Raw genomic sequence first — 18,285 nt, forward strand, 5'->3', positions numbered from 1 at the left:
CACACCCCAAACATACACACACACGCACACACACACTCCACACACACCCATACACGTACACACACACTCCACACACACAGACACACTCCACACACACACCCCAAACATACACACACACACACGCACACACACACTCCACACACACCCAAACATACACGTACACACACACTCCACACACACACAGACACACTCCACACACACACCCCAAACATACACACACACGCACACACACACTCCACACACACCCAAACATACACGTACACACACACTCCACACACACACTTTCAAATATACACACACATGCACACAACAGATACACACCCAAACATACACACACACCCCACACACACACCCCCAAATATACACACACGCACAAACTAAACACACACTATACACACACCCATACACACACATCCAAATATACACACACATGCACAAACTATACACACACTACACACACCCAAACATACACACGCGTGCACACACACGCTCCACACACACACCCCAAATATACACGCATGCACACAATCCACACATACACTCCATATACACACACAAACCCAAACATACACACTCTACATACACACCACACACATCGCAAACATACACATACACGCTCTACAAACACCCCCACACACATGCACACACACTACATACTCCAAACATACATATAGACTCACACTCTATACACACCTACACGCACGCTCTACACACACATTCTATACACACACTTTATACACATACCCCAAAAATACACATTCTACACTCACCCCCAAACATACACACACACTCCGCACACACCCATAAACATACACATACACACTCTACACTCACACACTGCACACACACAGACCCCCAAACATATACACACACTGTACACACACACCCAAACATACACACCCATGCATACATACTCCACACGCACCCCATACATACACATGCACACACTCCACACACACATTCTACACACACACTCCCCATACACGCTCCATACACACACACTCCACACACATACCCCATACACACACACAATACACCCATACACATACACACACACTCCACACACACACTCCACACACGAACCTCCTGAAACATACACATACACACTCAACACGCACACACATCCTCCACACACTATACACACACCCTACACACACACCCAAACGTACACACACACACCACACACACACCCCAAACATACACACACCCAAACACACACATGCACACACACTCCCCACACACACTCCACACACACTCTATACACACTCCATGCACACACTACACACACCCAAACATACACACACACGCACACACACACACAAATACACACATACACACACACTCCACACACACCCCCACACACTATACACACACTACACACACCTAAACATACACACACACACTACACAACACCCCCAAACATACACACATGCACACACACTCCACACACATTTACACACACACTCTCCACACACACTCCACACACACACATCCCAACATACACTCCACACACACATACTCCACATACACACTTCATACACACCTAAATATACATACACACACACCAAATATATGCACACTGTCCACACTCATATTCTACACACACACTCCATACACACACTCACACACACAGATCTACACACACACCCCAAACATATACACACACCACGTATACACACCCACTCCACACACACCCCAAACACACACACAGACCCTAAACATTCACATCCACACACACTCCCAAATATCCACATACACACACACACTATACACACACATTCACACATACAAATCACACACACATACACACACTACATGCATACACACCCCCACACCCCATACACCACACCCTCTCTACACACACACACACACACTCCACACAACCCACACATACACACCCCATACATACACACTCTGCACACACACATCCTACATGCTTTACTATGGCATTAACCATGTGTGTGTTTGCTAGCGATTTTAAAGTATTTATTATCGTTGTTTGCATGGAAAACCTGAGAATAGACAGGCATATTATCAGAATTATCAGAATTAATAACAGAGTTTACCAAGAGGAAGAAGTAAATGCAGTACCACGAGTATAGCCCTGGATGCTGGAGAATGAGTTTGAATCCTTGCTTCGCTACTTATGATGGAATCTACTTAAATTCTCTGCACTTCTTTGGACTTCAGTTTCCTCATCTATAAAGAGTTATAATAATAAGATCTCCCTCACTGGGTCATTGTGAGATTGAATGCATGTCATTCATGTAAAATGCCTAGAACAGTGCCTGACACATAGTGAGAGTTATATAGATGCCTGCTATAATGATAAGGTAGTATGATATTCTGCTATGACTTTGAGATCAATATGCAAAAATTGATGGTATTCTAAACACTGCCACAGATAGTGAAAAGATATGATTTGTTAAAGATCACGTTTATATAACTTGTAATAGCATAAAAATAAGGTGCCTAGGAATAAATCTAACAGATGATGTGCATGATCTTTAAAAAGAAAATTATAAAATTTTGTCAAATGTATTTAAAGATACTGAAATAAACAGAGAACTATTCTATGTTCTTTATGAAAAATTTATAACCTTGAACACTTTTCTTCCCCTCATATTACTCTTTAATTCAAAGTAGTTCAAAAAAAATATTGATTGGTATATTTAGTGTACGTTGTGGAACTTGACGAGTTTGATTTTAAATGAAGGCTAAATAGTAAATAATTGAGAAGCGTGGGATCAGCACAGAGATTGACAAATAGAACAATGAAATGGAAATGGAATGTCCAGGGAGACTTTCCTGCATTTATAGAAACTGGATAGATGGCAAAGGTGATATTACAGGTCAGTGGAAATAGGGTGAATTATTCAAAAACAATAATACCGGGGCAATTAATCAGCCATTAGCAAAAACTCAAAATTGGATCCTAGCTTCAGTCATACCCTGGACTAAATATTTCAGTGTGAAAAACAAAACAAAGTTGAATATCTTCCTGGTGACCCTGGGTCAGAGAAGCATTTCTTAAACAAGATTGGAGAGCACCAACCATAAAGGAAAAGACCAATAAATGTGACTATGTTAACATACATTTTGTTAATGTTTTATTATTTTCTGGTTCACCAGGGTAGGCTACCGTCCCAGTTTTGCACTGTCTCCGCACAGGATCATCACACAGCTATGGCCTTTACATGGTGACTTTGCATCACCTGCCCGTAGGGTGGGCAGCATGCATCGCCACACAATTGAGTTTGAGTCTCACCGGGTGACTTGCTTTGGGCAACAGAACGTAGGACAACATGCATGATGCCCAACCAATTTTTTGTTTTTGAGACAGAGTCTCACTCTGTTGTGGAGGCTGGAGTGCAGTGATATGATCTCCGCTCACTGCAACCTCTGCCTCCCAGATTCAAGCAATTATCATGCCTCAGCCTCCAGAGTAGCTGAGATTATAGGCATGTGCCACTACGCCTGGCTAATTTTTGTATTTTTAGTAGAGATGGGGTTTCATCATGTTGGCCAGGCTGGTCTTGAACTCCTGACCTCAAGTGATTCACCCACCTCGGCCTCCCAAAGTGCTGGGACTACAGGCGTGAGCCACCGCGCCTGGCCCCAACCCGAGATTTTAAATGTGCTTGTGTGGTTTTCTTTGGTCTCTTCTATTAATCATGAGATGAGCATGCCCTGAGTAGCTGCTGACTTTGAATGTGAAATATAGACAACAGACTTAAACCAGACCTGAAGTCTGAGGCAGAGCCACCCTGGTTGAACAACAGAACTGTGAGTTAGAAAAATACAATTTTGTTGCTTAACTACTGAGATTTATCTGCAATATTATCCTAGCAATAACTGACTAGTACATTAACCTATTCAAATTTTTTTTGTGGGGGAGGGGAAAGGACATCAGGGCTCATAGAATCAATAAGAGGGTAGAGGCTTCGAAACAGGCAGGAACCAGGATATTTCTTGGGGATGAATTTCAAGACCATCAGCAAGTGTAAAAAGCAGGCTCTCGTAAGGCCAGGGCACAACTGCTGGGATGAAATAGAATTATTTTCAGCTTCTTTGATCCTTTGGTCAAAATCCAAGTGCTAGGAAGAGAGTATGTAATTGTCCTAGCTTGGACTACCTCCATCCACGAACTAGAGAGTACAGGTATCTCGGTCACTGTCTACCAGACTACATCCCCTGGGAAGAAAAAAAGCCTCAAAAGGAAATGATGAGCCGGGCACAGTGGCTCACACCCGTAATCTCAGCACTTTGGCAGGCCAGGGTGGGTGGATCACTTGAGGTCAGGAGTTTGAGACCAGCCTGGCCAACATGGTGAAATCTGTCTCTACTAAAACTACAAAAATTAGTCGGGTGTGGTGATGCGCACCTGTAATCCAGCACTTTGGAAGGCTGAGGTGGGCGGATCACTTGAGACAGGAGTTTGGGACCAGCCTGGCCAACATGGTGAAACCACATCTCTACTAAAAATACAAAAATTAGCCAGACATGGTGACACGCGCCTGTAATCCCAGCTACTTGGGAGCCTGAGGCAGGAGAATCGCTTGAACTCGTGAGATGGAGGCTGCAGTGAGCCGAGATGGCGCCACTGCACTCCAGCCTGGGTGACAGAGCCAGACTCCATCTAAAAAAAAAAAAAAAAAAAAAAAAAAGGAAGTGGTATACTTTTTAGAAGAAGAGATTGACACTGACACTGGACAGAGCCAGAAACAAGAAATGGCCAAGACACGTGCTGACCGATGTGCTTCTACACTGAGGGTTCCCAGCTTGTGGGATAAGAGTACCTTGGAGAGCTTTGGGGCTGTTGCAAGAGGCCCTAAGTCTATCTGTGCCACAACCATGGTCTGAGGTTTGGCAGATAACATAATTTATATCCCTATCTACCCTTCCCTGAATATATATAGATGCCATTGGATGTTATTGGCTTAATTCAGTGCAAATTCATTTTCAAGAGTTACTAGATTCACAGTAATAGTTGCTTCCTAGGGTAGACTTCCCTAACCAACAAATACTACAAACAGAATGACTGCCACATGGGAGTCTGCAAAATAGAGATCACTATTTTGATCTCACTAAATTATTCTAAGGTTCAAATGACTAAGTACATGGAGGTGCTTAGAACAGTGCTTGGGACACAGTAAATACGCAGTAAATACCAACCATTAGCCTTCTGACGATGCCATTTCGTCCCATGAGGGCCTGCAGGAAAGAACTCTGCCAGTGTGTGCACTGACCTGGTCACCTCAGTGTATTTCTCACAGTGAACTCACGCTCAGTCTTAAAAGAAGGCCCTCCAACGCTGTGGCTCGCCAGACTGTCTTCCGGTGTCCGGATGGGACCTAAATCTGCCCTTCTGGTGACTTAACCCAGGTGCTGCTTCCCAAGGAAGGTCATCTTAGCCACTAGGTGGCCTCCCTCCAAGTCTTCTCTAAGGCTAGCATTCTTCTTGTCCTATGGGCAACACATAGTCTAGACAGAGGGTAAGGGACATCAACAGAGTAACAACAAGCAGGTTGGTTGGTGTTCGATTTTGCTTTAGAGATGAAGATGGCTTTATCCTACAATAAGCAGACAGGCAGAGCTGGGGGTCAATTTGAGGGGGAAAATAACCCAAACAGAGCTGTGTTTTAGGAAAATTAACCTTCCTAGGGTGTATAGGTCGAAGAATGAAAAGGAGACACTGTCCATGGACTCTTTTTCTCTATAGTGTAGGTTTTTCAAGCTAGAAGAATAACTATAACAACTTTCTGAAGTCAGTTTCCTCATCTGCAACTTCCCCACAGTCTCCCATCCAAGGCCAAGGTAGCCTGACCCCACTAATCATCAGAGACCAGATGAAATCAGGTGTGCTCGGGATTGCACGGTGTGCTATCTATAAAGCACTTGGGGTGTGCTTCTACACTGGGGGTTCCCAGCCTGTGGGCTAAGAATACCTTGGAGAGCTTTGGAACTGTTGCAAGAAGCGCTAAGTCTATCTATGCCACAACCGTGGTATGAGGCTTGGTAGATAATATAATTTATATCTCTATACTACCCTTTCCTGAATATATATACATAGATGTTATTGGATGTTATTGGATTTAATTCAATGCAAATTAGTTTTCAAGAATTACTACATTCATAGTAATAGTTTCTTCTTAGTGTAGATTTTCCTAGCCAACAAGTAGTACAAACAAAATGACTGTCACACAGGAGTCTGCAAAATAGAGATCACTATTTTGATCTCACTAAATTGTTCTAAGGTTCAAATGACTAAGTACATGGAGGTGCTTAGAACAATGCTTGCGACACAGTAAAGATGCAGTAAATACCAACTATTATCATAAAGCGATTCTCATTCTTGAAAGGTGGGGCTCACTCATCTAGACGATCTCTAAAGCCATGCTTTGTGCCTTTGAGTTTTAATGGCTTTACACATTTTATGAAAAATCTTGTGATGGGGGCAGACATTCTTTGAGATCTGTTGCTGTTGCTGATGCAGAAAGTGCCTTAGCCCATGAGCCATTCTTCTAAGCTTGGATAGAAGGCGTCCTTGGAAGAGGGCCCATATCTCTTCAATTGACCGTGTGGTCCAGAGAGACCACAGTCGGAGACCTCTGGGCACTAACACAAGGGCAGTCTGTTTCCTCCAGGGAGGAATGAACCGACTTCTGTTCTGTCCCACGCAGCTCGTCCACTGCGAAGCTCCCCGAAAAATACTAATGTGACCGCAAGGTGGCACTGCAACCCAAAAGTTCACACAAGGGTGCACCGTTACCCTCAGTTCATTTTTTTTTCTTTTAAATTTTTTTGGTTAATTTTTGTTTTTTGATCATATCAATTATTTGTATTATCTTTAGAAATGGAAATGCAAAACTTAAGAATTTTGTAGAGAATTTGAGTGACTTTAAGAGTGTGTCCTCAGAGTCCGGTTTAAGAAACAATTCTTCCGACCCGGAAGTCCTGGAGTTGCAGGAACTACCCTGCCTTCAGGTGAGGGTCTCAGAGGTCATTCATTCCTGAAGTTGGGTATTTGCAAGCTTTTCAAAGCTTTCAGAGCTATCAAAATCAAAGGGCCACAAGATGGAGAAGGCACTGCTTGAAAAAATATCCTTTTTTCAAGGATATTTTAGGAAAATAATTTTTCAAAACTTTCAATAGGTTTCGGGGGAACCGATGGTGTTTGGTTACATGCATAAGTTCTTTAGTGGTCGTTTCTGAAATTTTGGTGCCCTCATCACCCAAGCAGTGTATGCTGTACCCAATTTGTAGTCTATTATCCCTCACCTCCCCTCCCACCCTTTCCCCCGAGGCCCTAAAGTCCATTGTATCATTCTTACAACTTTGTGTCCTCAAAGCTTAGCTCCCATTTATACGTGAGAACATGCGATGTTTGGTGTTCTATCCCTGAGTTACTTCACCTAGAATAATGGTCTCCAATTCCATTCAGGTCGCTGCAAATGCCATTATTTTATTCCTTTTTAAGGCCCTCAGTTCATTTTTTTAAAAAAATGATATGTGATATTTTACATATTCATGGAGTACATGTGCTATTTTGTTATATGCATCAAATGTGTAACGATCAAGTCAGGGTATTTGGAGTCTCCATTACCCTGAGTATCATTTCTATGTGTTCTCTCTTCTAGCTACTTGGAAATCAACAATACATTAGTGTTAACTAGAGTCACCCTACTCTGCTATTGAACATCCCCCCCCACCCCACCAAAAAAAAAAAAAAAAAAGGGATTGTATTGCTCTGTTTGTTTTTAAACTCTTCTTTCTCAGACTTTACCGTGCATAAAATCCAGCCAGGATCTTGCTAAAATGCAGCTTCTGAATCAGTAGGCCTGGGATGGAGCCTGAAATTCTGCATTTCTGACGTCTCTCAGGTGATGTGAACGCTGCAGCCTGGTTTTAGCTGGAGTACAGCTTTCAGCAATTCTCTGTTGTTGTTTCTGATTAGGGACAGGAGTCAGGATTAAGAAGACCAGAAAAATGGCTCCTTTCTGTGCCTTTAGGAGGTGATGAAGAGCAAGAAGAAAAATCAGAAACAACCAAAGAAAACCAGGGCAGCTTTCTCTTTCCATTCCAATCCCATGAGATTTGCGGTTCTGCCCTCAGAGACAACTGATTCAAGGTAGCAGGTGCCCCGGTGAAGGTGAGTTGTGGAGAAGGTCAGACCTTCCCAGTAGGGTCTTTCTCTGACACAAGGACTCCTTCCAGAATTTGTTACAGAATTTACAACACAGGAAGTGACCTGATGCTTCAGCAAACACTTCATGGCTTCCCCCAAAACCAAAGTTGGGGTTCCTGAGAGAGTGCATAGAAAGTCGGGGTGGAGGCTGGGCCCGGTGGCTTATGCTTGTAATCCCAGCACTTTGGGAGGCCGAGGCAGGCGGATTACGAGGTCAGAAGATCAAGACCATCCTGACCAACATGGTGAAACCCTGTCTCTACTAAAAATACAAAAATTAGCCGGGTGTGGTGGCGTGTGCCTGTAGTCCCAGCTACTCGGGAGGCTGAGGCAGGAGAATCACTTGAACCCAGGAGGCAGAGGTTGCAGTGAGCCAAGATCGCGTCACTGCACTCCAGCCTGTGACAGAGCGAGACTCCATCTCAAAAAAAAAAAAAAAAACAAGTCTGGGTGGAAAGAGCCAAGCTCAGAATTGAAGAAGTGTGGAGTCACAGGAAGAGGCGCTCTGCCGGCAGTGTTACTCTTGCATACATAACGAGATTTATTTTAATCCCATGAACTTCTGCTTTCCACAGTGAGAAGGCCCTGTGGGGAGCAACCAATGAAGTGAAACTGCTTCTACCCCAGTGCTGGGTGTCTGTAGCTATTCACAGGCCCTTGCTTTAAGGTAGATGCATGTGGCAAAACGGGAAGTTGCATTATGGTTGCCTCTGCTGGGGTTCTTTTTCTCCTGGTATTTTAATTTTAATTTTTTGGATTTGGTTTGGTTTTCCTCTTTAATGATCTTCATATATCATTTTTGTCATTTTTGTTCTTCAGCCTGAAGCTAAGTTTTGAGACAATAAAAAAATTCAAAGCCAAATTTGATCTTTTAGTTTTTATCTATTATAATGATTCAGGTTAAAGTTTGTCCAGCCACCTACTTGTAAGGGTGAAGGAGGAAGTTGGCTCTATGTTTTCTCTGAGGCTCTGACAATGGAGTTCATTTCCCACCTCTCCCAGGCAGCCTTAGGAGACAAACTTTCCTATTTAATTTGTAGAAAACATGGATCAGGGTGTTCCGGCTGCACCCAAGCCCGGAGTAACAGTTTGGCTTTTATTTGGGTAAATATTACTCCTCTCTGTCTGTGCGCATGAATTGATATGTATAGGTGGGTGGAAGGAGGAGTATTTGGGGGTTGGAAAGGAAGGGTGGGACAGAATCGGGACAGTGGAAAGGAGGAGGTGCTGTGTCACCCTTCTTGCCCCCTTGGGCTGGTTTGGAACCCCGCGGAGGGAGGAGTGAGAGCTGAAGAAATGGACTACATGAGAAACTCGGAGAGATAGTGGATCCCTCTCTCCACTGGGATGCTGAGAGGTTGACACACAATTTTGAGGAGAGAAACACCGAAACTACTGCTAGCTCCGTGGAACTCGGCATGGCTCCTCATCTCAAGAATAGTTGCATTTGTGATTACTGGGAGAAAGCACCCTTAGCATGGCTGTTAGCATCATCGAGAAAGCACCTTCATTTAGCAATGTCAGTAGTGAGAGACTCTTGCAAGACTCTTGCCCAGGGGTAGCTGCTGCGAGCTAGAGGGGAACGGAGCTGACAGCAAGCTGTCCGGCACCTGTGAGAATCTCAGGTTTGAATGGAAATACTCGTGTGCACGTTTGCAGGAGGGCGAGAGGCCCCATTTCAGCAGGTGGGAGCGGGAATAACTGGGGTCACTGATGTTGTTGTGCCTTCTTTGTAGCCACAGGCTAGTGAGGATTGGTGGCATTTGGATTTCAAACGTCATAAGAATCGCTCTTCCACAACGAGATACCTCCATTCAAGAATAGGGTCTAGCAGGAACAAGTATGTCCACTTTACTGCACATAGGAAAAAAATGAATTCTTCAAGCCACCAAGCTCTTGCTCTACCAGTGTAGAACAGCATCTGTGAAAGCAGGCTCTGGGCCGGACGCGGTGGCTCACGCCTCTAATCCCAGCACTTTGGGAGGCCGAGGCAGGTGGATCGCCTGAGGTCAGGAGTTTGAGACCAGCCTGGCCAACATGGTGAAAACCCATCTCTACCAAAAATACAAAAAAATTAGCCGGGTATGGTGGTGTGTACCACCTGTACACACCTGTAATACCGGTTACTTGGGAGGCTGAGGCAGGAAAATCACTTGAACCCAGGAGGCAGAGGTTGCACTGAGTGAGACAGCACCACTGCACTCTAGCCTGGGTGACAGAGAGAGACTCCATCTCAAAAAACATAAAAATAAAAAAGCAGGCTCTGTCATCACACTGTCTCACTTTTCTGTCACTAGCCATGAAACTTTGACTTCTGGTTGGGGACTTTATCTATTAATAGGAATAATGATAACATTTAACCCTTAGATCCATGTGATTTAACAAGTATAACTCATGACAGACTTAGAACAGTGGCTGGCACATTTGAAATCTCAAGAAGGGCTGAGCATGGTGGCTCATGCCTGTATTCCCAATGCTTTGGGAGGCTGAGGTGAGAGGATCACTTCAGGCCAGGAGTTCAAGATCAGCCTGGGCAATATAGCGAGACCCTGTGTCTACAAAACAATTAAGATACGAGCAGAGCATGGTGGCATGTGCCTGTTGTCCCAGCTACGCGGGAGGCTGAGGTGGGAGGAATGCTTGAGCCCAGGAGGTGGAAGCTGAAGTGAGCCGTGGTCATGCCACTGCAACCCAGCCGGGGCAACAGAGTGAAACCTTGTCTCTAAATAAATGAATAAATAGTAAATCCTCAAGAAAGGTTTAGTGCCTTGTATTGTTAAGTACAAGGCCAGGATGCTAACGACAGCATCATGGAAACTTGTTTTTCCAGAAATAAAAGAGCCAGAAAGAGGTTGAGGGCTCAAGGGTAGTGAGTCCAGGAATCAAAGATATCGATCCTAATGAAACATCAGAGCTAACCTTGCACACATTCTTTCAGCAGCTTTCTCTGGCCTGTTTTTTTCCCCAGGGCCAAAGGTATTGCTGCCAGGAAAGACCCTTAAAGTCCTTAGGTCTAGAAGGTTCCTGGGCATGACCAAGGATCTAACTTTCTTCATAGGGAGAACACAGTCTAATAATGTGGTGCCTTAACCCATCATGGCCTAAAATAATAAAGGCCTCGTCTCCTTTCCATTTTTAATAAACACCACAGGAGGAACATCCAATAAACTTAATATTGTGGTATTAGAATGTGCCTGTTCCAATCTGTCAGAGCAACCCATCTTACCACCGAATTTCACCACATCATACATTAGTACTCGAGATAAAAACTGTCCTGCTGCCAGCGACTTCCTCTGAAACAGAAACAAATCATTGTACAGCTAAGAAATCAGAAGCAATACACATTCTGGCTGCAAAGACAAGATATTCTCCTTCTCAGGACTGTGTAGCACAGGGCCCCTGTCTATAAAATAATTTGATTAAAAAAATATGTTTTGGCAGGAAGTAGTGGCTCACGCCTGTGATCCCAGCACTTTGGGAGGCCAAGGTGGGCAGATCCCCGGAGGTCAGGAGTTCGAGACCAGCCTGGCGAACATGGCGAAACCCCATCTTTACTAAAAATACAAAAATTACTCCAGCGTGGTGGCGTGCATCTATAATCCCAGCTACTCGGGAGGCTGAAGCAGGAGAATCACTTGAACCTGGGAGGCAGAGTTTGCAGTGAGCCAAGATTGTGCCACTGTACTCCAGACTGGGTAACAGAGCAAGACTCCATCTCAAAAAAAAAAAAAAAATGTTTTGTGGCCAGGCACAGTGGCTCACGCCTATAATCTCAGCACTTTAGGAGGCCTAGGCAGGCACACTGCTTAAGCCCAGGAGTTCAAGACCAGCCTGGGTAACATGGCAAAACCCTGTTTCTACCAAAAAAGATACAAAAATTAGCTAGGAGTGGTGGTACACACCTGTAGTCCCAGCTATTCAGGAGGCCAAGGTAGGAGGATCACTGGAGCCCTGGAGGTAGAGGTTACAGTGAGCTGTGATTGCACTACTACATTCCTGCATTCCAGGTGAGAATGAGATCCTGTCTCAAAAAAAAAAAAAAAAAGAATATTTTGAAATGGATGGACCCATGTGAAGTTCAGTGAGTTATTAATGAGAATTGGTACAGAAGAGACGTTTGCATATTGTTTATTTTCTAGCTGGTACCTGTGAGGATCTTTTGCAGCATCCAAGCAACATCTCTTCCTGTTCAAACCCAGGAGCCATCTCTTCATGCATTTTATTGTCCAGTGTGCTGTTCTTGGTTAGTTGTGTCTCTCACCAAGAAGAAAACAGCAGCAGTGTTGTAATTAGTCACAAGGCAGCTCTTCAGAACCTGCTCACATTAAATTACGTACGTCTTCTTGCCTCTGCAGTTCCCTGACAGTATGTTTGTAACGCTGGTTGAATTATTACTCATGCTGCCACATCATCTATCCACCCTGGCTTCCTGTGACTCTCAAAGGTTGTTGCTGTGCTTCATGGATGCAAGCCTTCCCCAGAGGATGCAGGGAAATGTGAGCCTGTACAGTATTCATTTTCCGATTCTGTTAAGTTCACCATTCAGAATTTTATAGTATAAACATAGAACCACAAACCATCCAGCCGCATTTTCTCTTGGCCTCTTGAGGTGGTAACCATTGCATTCCTACCATGGAAGTACTTTTGATTTTGACAGAACTCCCGCCTTCCACACAAGGGTAGGCAAGGGGTCAGTGCACAAAGAGAGAAGAGCAGTCCCGCTCCTGCAAGAAACATTCCTCCTTCATCAGGCACAGCTTAATACTGACTGGCAGAGCACCATGTAACCATGGGAGGCAAGAGAGGATGTGGATTGGAAGGCCCATTGGTGTTCAGTTTTGAAAGCCATCCTTGAAGGACTGCCTGGCACATGGCTCAGAGCATACAGCAATGGCAGCTACTACCCTGGGTGCCCGAGGCTGGGGGCACAGGGGGACGCAGGATAAAGGACACCTGCCAGCACACCTGCCACCCTCAGGTGTTATAGACAAGAGGTGGCACCACAGTCAAAACACAGATGGGCATAGGTCCACACTGGTGGCTCCAGCCCAAGGGTCAGCGATGAGCTGCTGTTAGCCAATGCCCTGAAGTCATCTTGTGTTCAATGTGAGAGCCACCCCAATCAACATGTCAGCAGCATTCTGGTGCCCAATCCTAGGTGGGCCTGTACTGCTTTCCAGGCCACCCGCCTCAGATGGGGACCCAATCACCAGTCTCTGAGAGAACCCCAAAGATGTGAATTCCAGAGCTCCTCAGGCTATCTGGTTGACTCCATGTTTGCGGTAGAGGGTCAGAGGTCATCTCAAAGGGAAGAAATAAAGACTGGGGTCCATATGGGTCTGCATCTGGGCTGGGTCATCCCACTTGGGGAACACTGCCAGTCCTAGCTGTACCAGGCCCTCAGAAGAACTTAGAAAGTTCAAGGGAGACCTTCCGAAGCACCGGGGCAAGGGGAGATCTGAGGTATGGACCCGCAGCAGGGCTTCATTGGCCCAGTGCTGCCCCTTCCCCTCTAAAAAGGCTAAGGCAGCAAAAGAACAGGAGAAGTAGTTGGGGGTCGTGGAGCCAGGTACCCCTTTTGCAGTGATTCATATAATCTGCAGACTCCAAAATAGTTAAAGGGCTGCCCAGAGCAAGCCCCTGAGATCCGGCAGCTTCCAATAGGAGGAGGCAAAGAGAAGATTCATGAAGTGTGCGGGGATTGGGGGAATCACCAGGCCAGTGATGGCACATCCCAGAAAGTGTTAGCAAAAATACAGATGGTGAGGGATGCCCCTTGATATGGTTTGGCTGTGTCGCCACCCAAATCTCATCTTGAACTGTGGCTCCCATAATTCCCACATGTTGTGGGAGGGACCCAGTGGGAGGTAATTGAATCATGGGGCAGTTTCTCCCACACTGTTCCCACGATGGTGAATAAGTCTCACGAGATCTGATGGTTTTATAAGGGGTTTCCCTTTTTGCTTGGCTCCCATTCCCTCTTGTGTGCCACCATGTGAGATATGCCTTTCACCTCTGCCATGATTGTGAGGTCTCCCCAGGCACATGGAACTGTGAGTCTATTAAACCTCTGTTTCTTTACAAATTACCCAGTCTTGGGTATGTCTTTATCAGCAGCGTGAAAATGGACAAATACACCCCTTTACAAGTAAAATCTGTATCCTTGATTTCCAGCAACAAGCACTGACACTGAAGGGGGCAGCCTTGGCAAGAGAGGCCCTGAGGGACTTCAGAGAAGCAGAGGAGGCTGATCAACAAAGGGTCCACAGAAAGAAAATCCTTGGGGAGTGGACCTGTGCCAGGCACTGTTCTAGGCAGAGATGGAGACAATATCTGTGAGCAAAACAGAAAAAAAAAAATCTCTGCTCTAGAAGAGTTTGCATTCTAGTGGGGGAAGACAGGGAATCAGCAGGATAAAGAGAAAAATTAGAAGTAAACTTCGAAGATGGCAAATGCTGTGGAGAAATAAAAAGCAAGGAAGGTGAACAATGAGTGCCGCCATTTTCTAGTAGGTCATCCAGGAAGTCTTCAATGGAAATGGGATTGGAGCAAAGATTTGAAGGGCAAAAAGAATACTGAAATAAATGTCTCAGGGAAAATGTGAATTGATTTAGAGTCCACTCCACTGGTTTTTCATTAAGTATGTCAAAATGATGATTAGAATGGTGCATGTGTTGTTAGAGGATTAACAGTTACCCTTGAGGCTGCTCGGACACCACTAACAAGACAAGTATCTCACTGTGAAGAGGCAGACATGGGGCTGCTGTCGGGAGTTGTGCTGGCCAGGAGCCCCCACCCAGCCTCCCTAACCCTAACCCTGAACACCCCTACTGTTGGCTGCATCTTTGTCCTTGAACACCTGGAACGCAACGTTGTCCAGCAGCTCAGAGCCCCCATCTGTGAAAGAGGTCAGTGTCTCAGCAACTGGCTGTTGAATAGGTGTACAGGTGTAGGCCACTTCCAGACCCACAGTCGGGAGTTTTTCACTGTGCTTGTCCCCTGGGGGACTTCAGGATGCACCACCAGATCCACTCCCTCCCTCAGGTGGGTCCTCAAGGAGCCCTGTCCAGGGTTAAAAGCATCAATGGCAGCAGCACGTCATGGGTCACAGCAAACCAGGTGGAAAACTGAGCTCAGGGACCAGGGAATGTATCCCCAGCAGGGTGCTAGTGATTAAGTTGCCTTTGAAACCTCCAGGGGAGAAGAGGCTCCCCATTATTTCCCATCCTTTACGTAGAGAACATTTTCGGGCTCCTAGACCAGGGGTGGCTGACCTGAGGAGCAGTCCCCATTGCAAGTTACTGATGGCAAAATAATGTTTTTATCAGGGATGGAATCAGGTGGCAAATACAGGAAGACGGTATTTGGCCATGGAGGAAGACTGCAGAGAGAGTCTAGACCTCAAATGACTTTGGGGAATATAGATGGGCTAATCAAAGTGTCCCATCCAGGGCTCTGTTCTTGAGAATTGCAATAGAAGGAATGAGAGAATAAAAATGAAATGCAAAAAAGAAAGGCCACTTGGTTGTGGATTGGAAGGAAAAACTTTAGGAGTTAAAAGACTATGACCTGGGCTTGGGTGGGTCATTTAAAATTCTAAAGCCTCATTTGAAAGTGAGAGTTATACTTGACAATCTCTAAATTCTCACTCACTTTTGATATGTCTAATCTATGCTTCTCTTGAATGGTTCATCATAATAGATAAAGGAGTGAATTTTGGGGAACCATTGCCAAAAATTAGATGTAAAATTCCTTCTTCCCACTAATCTGTTGGGAATTCAAGGATTGCAATTCCATTTCAGTTCATCATAATAGATAAAGGAGTGAATTTTGGGGAACCATTGCCAAAAATTAGATGTAAAATTCCTTCTTCCCACTAATCTGTTGGGAATTCAAGGATTGCAATTCCATTTCAGTACAGCCCTCTTTGCCACATTTGCTGAGAGAATACAGACCATTCTCAACAACTCAACTGTTGACGTCCAGAAAGGATTGCAATGTATCTGTAGAGATGCTAAGAGATTGTGAAGGCCTTCTGAGGAATGCACAGACAGACTTCACTTAAGAGCTCAGTTTCCTCGGGGAAAATAAATGAAAGAAGTTCCAGGTTGACAAATAGCAAGGAAATAAAAAGGAACTTACAAGCTCCAGAGTAATTTTTAAAACATGATCGGAGTTCATGACACTGGCTGCTGTTACAGCATTCAGTCTGGGTACGTCACTTCCGCATCAATGTCGTGATTCAGAACAGTGGGTCTTTGTTGAAATCTGAGATTTCTTGGGTAAAAGTATATCATCAGGTTTGTATGAGGCTAGGTGTTACTTGTATTTCAAGCCTCAAAAGCAAATAACATTCAACTCATGTAAAATTTATTTTTTCTGATTGTAAATCATAACAGTCAAAACCAAGCATATTAGGAAATTTTGGATGGTATTTAAGTTTCTGAGAAAGGAACAGCACAATGATTTGATAGGTAAGATTTAAGGATTACCCAGCTGTGAAGTTGCTGAGAGCTCAGCCTAATGTGTTATTTTTAAATTTGTAATAAAACACATCTATTTTTTAAATGGTATTGCTAAACTGAGGGTTCTACCATGAAATGACTAAATCCTGGTGACTTTAGGTCTAATCTTACATTCTTTGCATGTTCCAAATTAATTAAATGTGAATTAATTAATTAAAGCTGAATTAATTAAGCAAAGGTGAATTCATTAAATAATTAAAGGTGAATTCATTAACTAATTAAAGGTGAAAGTCTCATTTTGAATAATTTACTCAAGATTTACAAACCCTCATGCAGAATCGGTCTCACTCCTCCAGAAGCCAAGAATCACATTTACATCAGTGTCCCGCCCAGGAAAGACACCTTCCCCATGCTTTGTCCCCACTCCACTGTAGTTTCCTTGGGTTTCCCCTTCTGCCAGACAGACCATGGGCTCACCAGGGAAGAGAAAGAGAGATGCTCAGCCCCGAGGCTGCTGGATTCTAGCTCCTCAACTCCAGCTACTAGCCAAATGGTAGCATGGCCTGGCTTCTAGATCAACACCCAGTGCCCTCCCTGTACTCTCGGGTTGGCCTTCTTGAGTACAAATTTTAAAATAATCACTAGCGTGAGGAACTCATAAGATCACAAACTATAAGAAAATGAATTAGATGCAGAATCCAGTTTTAACTTGTTTAGGGGATTAGTCTTAGTAGATGGTGTGATGGCTAATATTGACTGTCGACTTGATTGGATTGAAGGATGCAAAGTATTGTTCCTGGGTGTGTCTGTGAGGGTGCTGTCAAAAGGGATTAACATTTGAGTCAGTGGAATGGGAAAGGGAGACCCACCCTTAATCTGGGAGGGCACCATCTAGTCAGTTGCCAGCATACCTAGAATAAAAGGAGGCAGAAGAACATGACAAAACTAGACTGGGCTAGCCTCCCAGCCTACATCTTTCTCCTGTGCTGGATGCTTCCTGCCCTCAAACATTGCACTCCAAGTTCTTCAGCTTTCGGACTCGGACTGGCTTCCTTGCACCTCAGCTTGCAGATGGTCTATTGTGGGACCTTGTAATTGTAAGGGTAAATACTCCTTAATAAACTCCCATATATATTGCGTATTGTGTGAGTCAATACTCCTTAATAAATTCATATATATATGAGCTTATATATCCTTATAAATTTATATATATATATATATATATATATATATATATATATATATATATCCTATTAGTTCTGCCCCTCTAGAGAACCCTGACTAATACAGATAAAATGAGATTTTTAAAAGTAGATGCTTTTCTAGGTCAAGAGCAACCAAATTTTGGCAATTTCACATGACTTGAGCTCTACTTAGGAATCCTTCAATTCTGGATTCTCTGTCTTCTTACCTGAGTTTAACCTATTCCTGCTCTTCCTGAGCTTCTCAGAATATGCCTTCAGATTCCACGATCTATCCTTAAGCAAGTTGAGTTCCCGCTAAGCTCTTCTAGCCAACCCAACATCCATTCCATAAACATTCATTGAGCACCGGTTCTGAACCAGGGAATGCTGCAGACACAAGGTCAGATGTATGTCTGTCTTAACCTTTGAGGAGTTCATAGTCTAGTGA

The 18,285-nt window shown here is 44.3% G+C and overlaps 1 long non-coding RNA gene across 2 annotated transcripts; it reads right to left on the minus strand.

The window, feature by feature from the left end:
- Positions 1–6,081: 6,081 nt before the first annotated feature.
- LOC144341143 (uncharacterized) lies at positions 6,082–12,464 on the minus strand. 2 transcript variants are annotated; one of them, XR_013417817.1, is made up of 5 exons: positions 12,335–12,464; positions 12,091–12,209; positions 11,415–11,481; positions 7,787–8,006; positions 6,082–6,735 (listed from the first exon to the last, which is right to left on the minus strand). It is a non-coding gene; the product is annotated as an uncharacterized LOC144341143 (long non-coding RNA). The 2 variants fall into 2 exon arrangements; XR_013417816.1 differs by lacking the exons at positions 11,415–11,481; positions 12,091–12,209; positions 12,335–12,464 and having other exon boundaries at positions 7,787–9,125.
- Between the last annotated feature and the right edge of the window lie 5,821 nt (positions 12,465–18,285).

Source organism: Macaca mulatta, chromosome 5 (assembly GCF_049350105.2).
Source record: "Macaca mulatta isolate MMU2019108-1 chromosome 5, T2T-MMU8v2.0, whole genome shotgun sequence".
Lineage (NCBI taxonomy): Eukaryota > Metazoa > Chordata > Mammalia > Primates > Cercopithecidae > Macaca > Macaca mulatta.